At 45.1% G+C, this 9,859-nt stretch overlaps 1 long non-coding RNA gene across 1 annotated transcript; it reads right to left on the bottom strand.

Moving 5' to 3' along the window:
- Positions 1-297: 297 nt before the first annotated feature.
- LOC114210237 (uncharacterized) lies at positions 298-8,613 on the bottom strand. Its single transcript, XR_003609494.2, has 3 exons — positions 8,450-8,613; positions 6,628-6,745; positions 298-1,503 (listed from the first exon to the last, which is right to left on the bottom strand). It is a non-coding gene; the product is annotated as an uncharacterized LOC114210237 (long non-coding RNA).
- Positions 8,614-9,859: the final 1,246 nt, after the last annotated feature.

Genomic DNA, 9,859 nt, shown 5'->3' on the forward strand with positions numbered 1-9,859 from the left:
TCTAGTAATGCTTCTTGGGCCATGTGATGGGCTTTGTGTCCACAGCCGTAGGGTATTAATGAAAAGTTCCTGTGCATAGCTTTGTGCATATGTTACCCTCTGCGACCATGAGGGTGGGGAAGGAGCCCGATTGAGAACAGGATTCGGGTGTTCTCCTGTCCCTGCCCCCGAACACCATCTTCATCTCCCCACAATTCACAGCAAAACAGTACAAATGATGGTTATTCGGGTTGACTGCTTCTCATGTTTGCCTAATTACCATACAGTGAAAAGAAGTTAGTCACAACACATGTCCGATTAGCTTGTGTGAGCTTTATTTGATTACAACAGTAACCTCCGTTCTGTATGCCAACCTTCATGGCTAGTTACACATGTAAAACGGTTGTCTGCTCACAACTTAAAAACATCAGAGGGAACAACGGATATTAAAGGCATAGTAAATTATCCAGTGCCTTGATTTCCTACTGGGAGGCATGGTTAGAGCTGTGATTGCTCTTTTAGAGGGTTTGTCTATATTCTTACTCTTGGCTCCCAACGTCCTAACCATGTGAGGGGTGGGAGGAGACGGGACAGAACAGGAAGAGAAAAAAAAATGAGATTTATGTAACCGTGATAAATCTGTTCTATTACCTACATCACACACTGGACATGTTAAAAAAAAAAAAAAAAAGCATCCACAATTCAGAGCAATTGCTGCAAATCACACATCCCTGATTATATGGCAGTATTCCTAGTGGGAAAGCCAGAAGTAGTAAAGGATGGATTTTTAGTATGTCCTATGCGTTTATTTATGGTGCAACACATCATCAAACAACAGTTCACAGGCTCCAAGCTGGCCAACCGGAGGGCTTTGAAGAGAAATAATGAGCTGAGAGGTTCATGACATGCTATTAAAAAGTTTGTGATTGGATTTGGAAAATCGGATGGGTCTCCAAGGCAAGGGACCATTTCTGAGCCGTTGCACTTAGAATATTTTTTGAGCCCCAGCGCAGATATTTATGGGAAGGGAGAGTTGTTTTTGTCGCGGGTCCAGGTTCTGACTCTGCTGTGCAGCAGGGAAGTCACTTATGCTGCGGACCCAAAGTCCTGGAATAGCCATGATGTCACCTTTTTCTCCTGACCAGCCACCACTGCACAGAGGCGCGCCGTTAGCCCTGTGATGTTTCAGCTTGATTCTCCCATATACGGGTTGCAATTCCAGCCAAAACAAAGTCGGCAGGGGAGTTTACAGCCACTGAATCGCTCAAGGTGGTGCGGGCTCAGTGGGATGGAGGAGATGAGGTCAGAATGCATGCATTATGAACAAAAGGACGAGAGAAAGAAAAGGCATCGGGATGTGGGATTTGGGGCTGCCTGGTGTGTGCTTTCCAAATCAAGCCTCTGGTCTTCCAATCCATGCTTTGATGCTCTGTGTTTCCACCTTTGAGATTTTCAGTGCTTTTCTGGCCTGGGTGATGGAAGAAAGCACCCTGTTCCGGGTGGCGAACCATGGAATCCCTCTTGCTGAATTAGAAAGGAGACATTTTAGGATATGAGCTCATGAAAGAGAATAGTATTTGAAAAGGGGGAAAAAAATTACGCACACACAGTGACACATAACTAGGCCAACACAGGATGAATCTGGGGTTGAGCCATTTTGCCCATTGCAGATGACACTTTAACCCTTTGAGTCCCAGAGCCCTCCGGCACACACGGCATGAAGACAGGGCTCGGCAGGTGGCACGGCCCGCCAAGCCCGGCGCCACCCGAGGCCGAAGCTGGAAGGTCTAGAGACCCTGGGTCAGTGCTCAGCTCCCATGCCCGCACTGCGTGATCGATCACCGGACCCTTCACCCGCCATCCTTCCCTTCTTCCCACCAGCGACATCATGCCATAGACACGCAACCCTCACTCCCGAGAGATCTTTCAAAGGGGGGGAACACTGGGGCAAAGAAATCAGGCCATGAATGTCTATTTGTGATCATTATGGAAGAAGGGAGGGGGGGATGGGCAACATGTTATGCTAATCAAGAGCAATAACTGTTGTTTCTTCAGCTTTCTTCCCAAAAGTCACATGGATGGCGGTCCATGTTCAAGCCTACTCCAGCCAAACTCTGAAATGTGCAATATTTGTTTCCTACGGGCAGGGCTGTGCTTTTTTTTTTTTTTTCTCTTCTCTTCCACTGTGGGAAAATGAACTTATTTTCAGTCACCCCTGACATCTGACCACTCGACTGATCACGAGGACACTGTGGTAAACCACAGCTCAACTTGAAATTATCTCTTTTAAGCACAGTTCCTGTGCTCTGGATGGCACCATCCCTGGTTGCCCGGCGTCGGCTCTTCTCTCTGGGAGTCCCATTTTCGCTTCCGGCCATCTACTCGAAGCGACTGGTCTTGCCCTGAAGTCTTTCAGTTGGGCTCATCCTCAAAATAAACTGAACGTAAAAAAAAAAAAACACACACACGAAACCAGTGCCCCCCTCCCCCCACCAAGCCCTTAAAGTGGCGCATTTACATATCATCCTTCTTTCTAAAAGGGGGTTGGGGGGAGGGGTGGGAAAGCATGAGAACTTCAAAGATCCTAGAAAAGAAACAAAAACAAAACACCACTTCTCCTGATTCCTATCAGGATGGTCCAGCAGGGGTTATACATATTCCTTCTGTTTGAATCATCTCGGTTTTCATCACTGCTTTACACCTCCAGCATCCTACCATCTGCCCACTCTAAAGAAATGCAGCAAAGCATTCCAAAGACAAAGGCTGGAAGGAAATAATTTTGAACAAACCCAGGGGATGGACTTTTCTGTGCCCTTCTGTTACTGCTGTGCCCGTGGAGGGCAGGCAGCGTGGGGAGGTCCTGAGGCACAGGCCATGGGGGCTGACGCCCCCACCCCCGTGGCCCCCTTGTGCCCCGTCGTGCCTGAAGGCTGACGAGGGAGAACAGCATGTGCAGGTCTGGCTGCCCTCCTGGCAGAGGAAAGGGGGCAGTTGCGTCCTCCTCAGAACTGGTCTGTGTCGCTGGAATATAGGTCAGCATTTTCTGGACAACTCCAGGCAGACTGGAAGTGTGCAGACCCTGGCCCAGGCCCAGGTCCCCTCCCTCTCTTCCTGCCCCAAACAAGTCCACCCAGGCCCAAAGAACACAGAGAGGCCATCAGGACAGGCTAGGGCGGTCTTTCCGTTTTGCTCACAAATGCTGGGGAAATATAAAGGGAGCAGAAGCTCTAGCGGTCCTGGGGCGGGGCCAAGGCACAGGCCGAGTTCAGTTGGCCAGGCCAAAGGCAGCTGCTGGCTCTCCACGCTTCCCCCCGGAGACTTCACCTCACCCCCGATTTAGACAGCAGAATGAATGGGCAATGTGCAAGGAGCTGTGAGGGTAACGACAAAACCAAATGACTTTGCGTTCCCGAGCAGTTCAGGTGGAGGCAGAGAGAGAGTGTGGAAAACGTTTTCTTCCCAACAGCAGGATGTGTCAGAGCGGCTGGACTTGAGGAGAGACCATTACTTTAAAGGGATGTTGGCAAATGCTTTCTGCTGAACCTTTCGGCTTGGTTACTCGCCTCCCCCCTCCCCCCCACACACACACACAGTTAGCAGAGGGATGAAGATACCACATGAACTGGATTTGTCTTGCGAGGTGAAACATCGATGGCCCGATTTGGGGTAATAAGCATTGCCAAGTTAGTGCTGAGCAGGCAGAAAGAAGGAACAGGACAGAATGTTGTGACACCTTGGGGTGCCCAAAAACCGGTAGCAAAAGAGCATCATGGGGCCGATTGTCCAAACTGGCCAGTGCGTGCATGCTCCAAGTAGAACGCAAGACTTGCAGATCCCAGTATCTGATTCATCGTCCTTGGATTAAAACAATGAAAATAAAATGCACTAGTGAAGGGTATTGCTCCAGGCCCAAAAGTTTGGAAAGCAAATGGAGCCTCCCAGAAAGTGGGATTTCCTTTAATTAGACTAACACTGGATGCCTAGGTCATAAGGTTGACAATGAGAAATGACCATCTGCACAGTGGGTTTAGTTGGGATTTCTCCTCACGCAAGTTAAACAGAAGTGCAGTGCGTCTCACGATGTTCTGGGCCCTGGGCAAGGCATTTCCCCACCAACTCCATGATTTAGCCCTCATGAGAATCTGGTGGGTCATGTATCATTATCGCTCTTGTACTGATAATGCTTTCACTGGTTGAAGTCCCGGCTGGTGTGTGAAGTGGTAGAGCTGGGTTCTCAGAAGTTTCTAGATGAGAAAAGCTATGACCTAGAATGGAGCTTTCTTTGAATTACCTATTTGCACTATGTCGCCTAAATAAGAAGGTAGCGGGGTTGCTCATGAAATATTATCACCCCCTTTTCATTAAACAGCACATAATTTTAGAAATAAACTCTTGATGGGAAGTCTTTAGATAGCCTGATTCAAATCTGGTCTGGTATTTGAAGTACATTGAAATGGCCAGACATAAAAAGTTTGGAACTTGTTAAGAGGAAAATATTGCCTTAGAAAATCGGAAGGTTAAAGATGTAAGCAAATAGGTGAGCCAATGCTAAGTACATGTTGGCAAAGCAGGAAGAGGGAAGTTAATTTAGTCAGCATCTTAGTTGGAGTGTTTGGATGCTGACCTCTCTTAAAGTAGAGAAAAAAAGACATAGTGTAATCTTGTCTGTCCTTTTTACGCCTCTTGTTTGAAAAAGGAGTGACATGGTGTGAGAGAAATAAGCTAAAAGTGCCAGTAATAAAGATGGAAAATAGATTGCCCCTACCCTCAAGGATTTCAGGGTCCAGAAGAGGAGGCAAAAAGATAGGAATGTGTACCAGGCACAAAAGCAGTGCACAGGGGGAAAGCTTGAGTTGGAATTTAAAGACTTCGACCAAAAGAATAATTTAGGAGGGTGGGGGGGAGGAAAAAAGAAAAGTCTATGCAAAAGCAAAGAGCATGAAATGAGCTGACATTTGGGGGCCCCGAAGGAATCTGACGTTGCTGGAGGGGACAGCAGAGGGGCGCAGTGTGGAGAGATGAGCTGGTGAAGTAGCTAGGGGGTCAGAGCCTGGATGCATGGTGGCCAGCCGCAGATAGGTCTTCAAACGTGGATTTGAGTTCCCTAAGAATTACTCTTGTGGTGGTTGTCAAGAGTGAGCGGTTGGTCATCTGATCAACCAAATGAAAAGCTGGTTGTTTCAAAAAAGTAATTAAATAGACAAACTCCTGGCATGATTGATTTTTTTTAAGAGGCAGAAATAAACAGTACCAGATATGAAAAGAGACATTGAAATGGAAAGAGTAAATATTTAAAAAATCATGAGATAATCACATGGACAACTTCAGGCCAATATATTTGAAACTTTAGATACACTGTACAATTTTTAGAAAGCATGAATTATGGAAATTAACTCAAGAAGAAATTGACACTGAATAAACCTATAACCAGTAAGGGGGGAAAAATTAACTCAATAGTCAAAAATATACCACAGGCAGTACTAGTTCCAAAAGATGTTGCAAATAATTTTTCTCGGAAATTCAAGAAAGAAATAACAACCCCTAACAAAGGACCATTCTAAGGGATAGGAAAGGAGGGAAAACTCCCCAACATATTGTTTTTAAAGATTTATTTATTTTAGAGAGGGAGAGAGAGAGAGAGCACGAGCAGAAGGGGCAGAGGGAAAGGGAGAGAGAATCTCACGCAGACTCTGCACTGAGTGCAGAACCCCACTCGGGGCTCTATCCCACCACACCAAGATCATGACCTGAGCTGAAACCAAGAGTCAGGTGCCCAACCAACTGCACTACCCAGGCATCCCCCCAACATGTTTTATAAAGCCATTATAATTCTGATGTCAAAGCCAGACAAGGGCAGAATAGGACTCAATCTCACATATAAGCAGAGACCCAAAACTACTAAATAAATATAAGCAAGAAATCCAAAATGAGCTGCATAAATAGCATATAAAATACATTTTATATGGCATGTAAGGATTGTTTAACATTAAAAAATCAATCATATAACTCATTTCATTGACTTATTACAATAGAAAATGGAAAACACTCAGCAAAATTCAACACCTAATCATACTTTGGAAAAAAAAGTCTTTGCCAATGGGTTTGAATCATAACTCCATGACTTACTAGTTATTGTGTTTTAATTCTGGCAAAAACAATCTGAGCTCTGCACAAGAAAGGCCGAGAATGGATGAGGAAAGGAAAGAGGACCCAGGCAGAGAGAACCATTAGCAGATCATTTGGAAGCAAATCCAGGTAAAAGCTACAGACGTGGGAGGTTGAAGAGTCCTCGGCAGAGCCGGGCAGGAGGGCGGACCTCTGCATTAAACAAGACAGAAGACCGGCAGAAGCTGGTGACTGGCTGGAAGAGGGACGCGGTTTGTCTAGAGGACCTCTTCTAGCTTTCTGGACTAGGTGGCTGTGTGGACGGTGATTCAGTTAATCAGAACAGAAAAATGCAATTTGAAGGCTTGTCTGAAATTAGCAAGGCTCTCTTGCGTGAGGGGGAAGTAACCATTTAAGAGAACCAAGTGTCAGCAGCCTGAAAAAGAGCTGTGGTCATCACTGGATTTCAGTTAACATCAGGAGAGAGAGAGAGAGGGAACATGCAAAAGAAACATTATCTGCTTTTAAAGGCCAAGATACTACCTGGTGCGGCAAAGTCACCACTTGATAACTGTTTACTGGACTGAGCCAAAGCTACCAGCAGTTTGCAGCGTGTATGGAGAAGTCAGCAGTTGTTGCTTTCGAATACCCAGAATCACAGCTGGGAAGAAAAAACAAAGTTTATCTTGAAAGCATATAGGAAATCTAGGGTTAAGAGGTACCTAATAACGGTATTATTAGCGATAAAAAATATTCAAAACAGCAAAAAGAAAAGATATTTCTATTTTCTTTAATCATACTCTATTGTACATTTTGTTATGTTTTTATAAATAGTTATGACATTCTTGGATTAAAAGTTCAGCTTTGGGGTCGCCTGGGTGGCTCAGTTGGTTAGGCATCCGACTCTTGATTTCGACTCGGGTCATGATCTCAGGGTTCTGAGATGGAGCCCCACATCGGGCTCCAAGGTCAGCGGGGACCCTGCTTGAGATTCTCTCTCCCTCTCCCTCCGACCGTCCCCCTGCTTGCTCTCTCTGTCTCTCTCTAATAAAATAAATAAATCTTTTTTTATAAAAGTTCAGCTTTGCTCACCACAGGTTTAGTTTTTATAGAACATAACAAGATATAGTATCTTGGCCCTCAACGATCCCTGTGTCCCCAGTGCACTGTAGCCACATGCGGGCAGTGACCACAACTCCCTTTTTCTGCCCCGTCTTCGATTCTCTAATATGGCCTCCCAACTACATAATATCCATGTATGTCCACTCATCACACTGTGACCTGAATATGTATAAAAATCTGTAGCAATAAACCAAGCCAAGTCACCCTTTTACTATGTGTGTGCAAAGTGTCAAGAAAGGTATCATCTGAACATTTCTGCCTAGCCTGGGGAGAGAATGGACAAGACCATAGAACGTGGAAGGCCTTCGAATGTAGTGATACCCCACTGAAGGCAGCATCACGCAGCTGACCAAAAGCTTCGTTAAGAGCAAGACCAGTCTTCCCCCCGAGACGGTTGAGAATGACAATGATTTCATTTGGCTTTAAGGAAATTCGTTCAGGCCTAAGTTGGGTGGACAGTGCTGGAAAAGTGAGTGCCCCCCCCACCCCCCCAGAGCTTGGTAATTGTTTGCTAACTGCCTGGTGCTTAAACCTCAACCTTTGGGACTCCGGATTAGAGATGGCATTACCCAGGGACCCAACCCAGATCAGAGTGAGAATGTATTAGAACCCTTTGCCGGGAGCAGTCTCCTGCTGATCTGAAGCAAGTGGCAAGATCCACAGCAGGACAAAGGAACTTTTGAAAAGGACTTGAAAAGAGCTCACTTGCTCTGCGGTTAACCCATCAAAGGCATCTTCCTGTAACCCGGAGGACAGCAGGCCTCGACATGTGCTGGCCATTTGGAAAACAGATTCATATGGAGTAGATCAAACATTTCAGGAGAGCCCCTTGCCTTGAAAATATGGGGCCTTATGAAAATCATTAAGCAATTCATTGATATTTATTTGCTTACACTGTGCTTCAGCAGAGCAAGCTGGAAGATGAGGTTGAGAACCATTGACCCAGTTTCAGAGGCCCTAGTTCAAGAAAGAAGGATTCCCTTACATGCCTGATTTTAAAGAGCCTTTTAAGAAGAGGGCCCTACCACACAGCTGGGTGGAAAGATGGTCTTGGCTCCCTTCAACTGTGTATTAGGTTAACAACCACTCAAGCTTCTTAGAAACCTAGAAATCCCCAGGCAGTTAGAGGAATTCCACAGGGCTAAGAAAACCCTTGCAATCTCAGGGCTTTAAGCAGAAAAATATTTCCAAACATCTTCCTTCCTCACTGTGTGCACTTTGTGTCAGCCACGCCCAGCCTCACCAAACATGGCCACTCCACAGCACGTCCCATCATCTGTCCCTCCTGAGGATCCAACCCCTTCATTCCGGCTCAGGTCCAGCAGACCTGGAAATGAACAAGGAGCAAGTCCGTATTTTCGCTTTGGGAGTTACCAGGTTATTCTGCATGAGCTCCTTCTAAACAAAAGCCACTCCACCATCTGACGCTGGGAACTTTGCTTCTTTAAAGTTTAAGGAAATAGTCCCTCAAGATTCATCAGCCTCCTAACCTCAACTTCCCTTTTACTCAGATGCCAAGTTCCCATGAGTACAGAAAGGCTCAGCGGGATGCCATCATTCTTACACTTTGGGCTTTCAAATGATCTATACTTTGGGGGATGCCAAATACATAGCCTCTGAGCCTCTGGGAAGAGAGGGGGAGGCTGGCTCTAGGGAGCGAGGCTCAACTTCTCCCAGAACAGTACAGAGGTTGAAAGTCTGTCCTCAAATACTCAACACATATGTTTTGAAGATCATTAAGTTCCAAAATTAAAAAACAAATGTAAAAGATCCAGCATTGGTTCTTGCACAAAGCAGATAATCAAGGAATGCTTGTTGATGGATGAATTTGTTAGCTGATAAATATGAGAAATACAGTCTGTCTTGTACCACATGGCAGCTGAAACTGCTAGGAAGACATTTGTCCCTGATTTGTCATTACACGAGTTACGGAAAATGAGTCACCTAAACCCTACCTGTGTTCACAAAGCCCTCCCAGGGCTCCCCTGTTTGTCATGTTCGAAAGGAGCAATGTCACATGCACATGACTTTGAATTGCTAATTAACTTCTTGTGATCTCCCCAAAGTCATGGATTCCCAAGGGAAAAATTCTGTCTTATTATTTGTCTACTTAAATTTGGAGGGTAACTGCCTCAGGATCCAACATGGAGTCTTGCTGAGCAAAGCACATACTCGTATATTTAATAACTGTTTGTTGACTGATTGATTTGTTCCTTGATATATGTTAGAAATACAGTCTAGTTTGCACCATATGGCAGTTAAAACTCCAGTACACAAAAAGCGTCATTCTCTGCTACTTTTTTATAGTACTTAGAAGAAATGTTGTCTTGGAAGATCTTTTCTGTGGTCTCAAGTTAACCTTGGACATCTATATTTAAAGGGAATAATGTGGTTTTTTATGCGGGGAGATAAGATAGCAAGTACATAAATATTGTTACCACAAATATGGCAACACTGCAGTAACATTTTCTGTTGGTTGACAGAGACATTGGTTCATTTCTAATAGGACCATGACCACCATTTCTTTTCTTCCTTCCTTCCTTCCTTCCTTCCTTCCTTCCTTCCTTCCTTCCTTCCTTCCTTCCTTCCTTCCTTTCTTTCTTTCTTTCTTTCTTTCTTTCTTTCTTTCTTTCTTTCTTTCTTTCTTTCTCTC

The sequence above is a fragment of the Eumetopias jubatus genome, unplaced genomic scaffold, assembly GCF_037043125.1.
Source record: "Eumetopias jubatus isolate StellerSeaLion01/CBP00866 unplaced genomic scaffold, mEumJub1_p1.0 scaffold_17, whole genome shotgun sequence".
NCBI classification, from domain to species: Eukaryota; Metazoa; Chordata; class Mammalia; order Carnivora; family Otariidae; genus Eumetopias; species Eumetopias jubatus.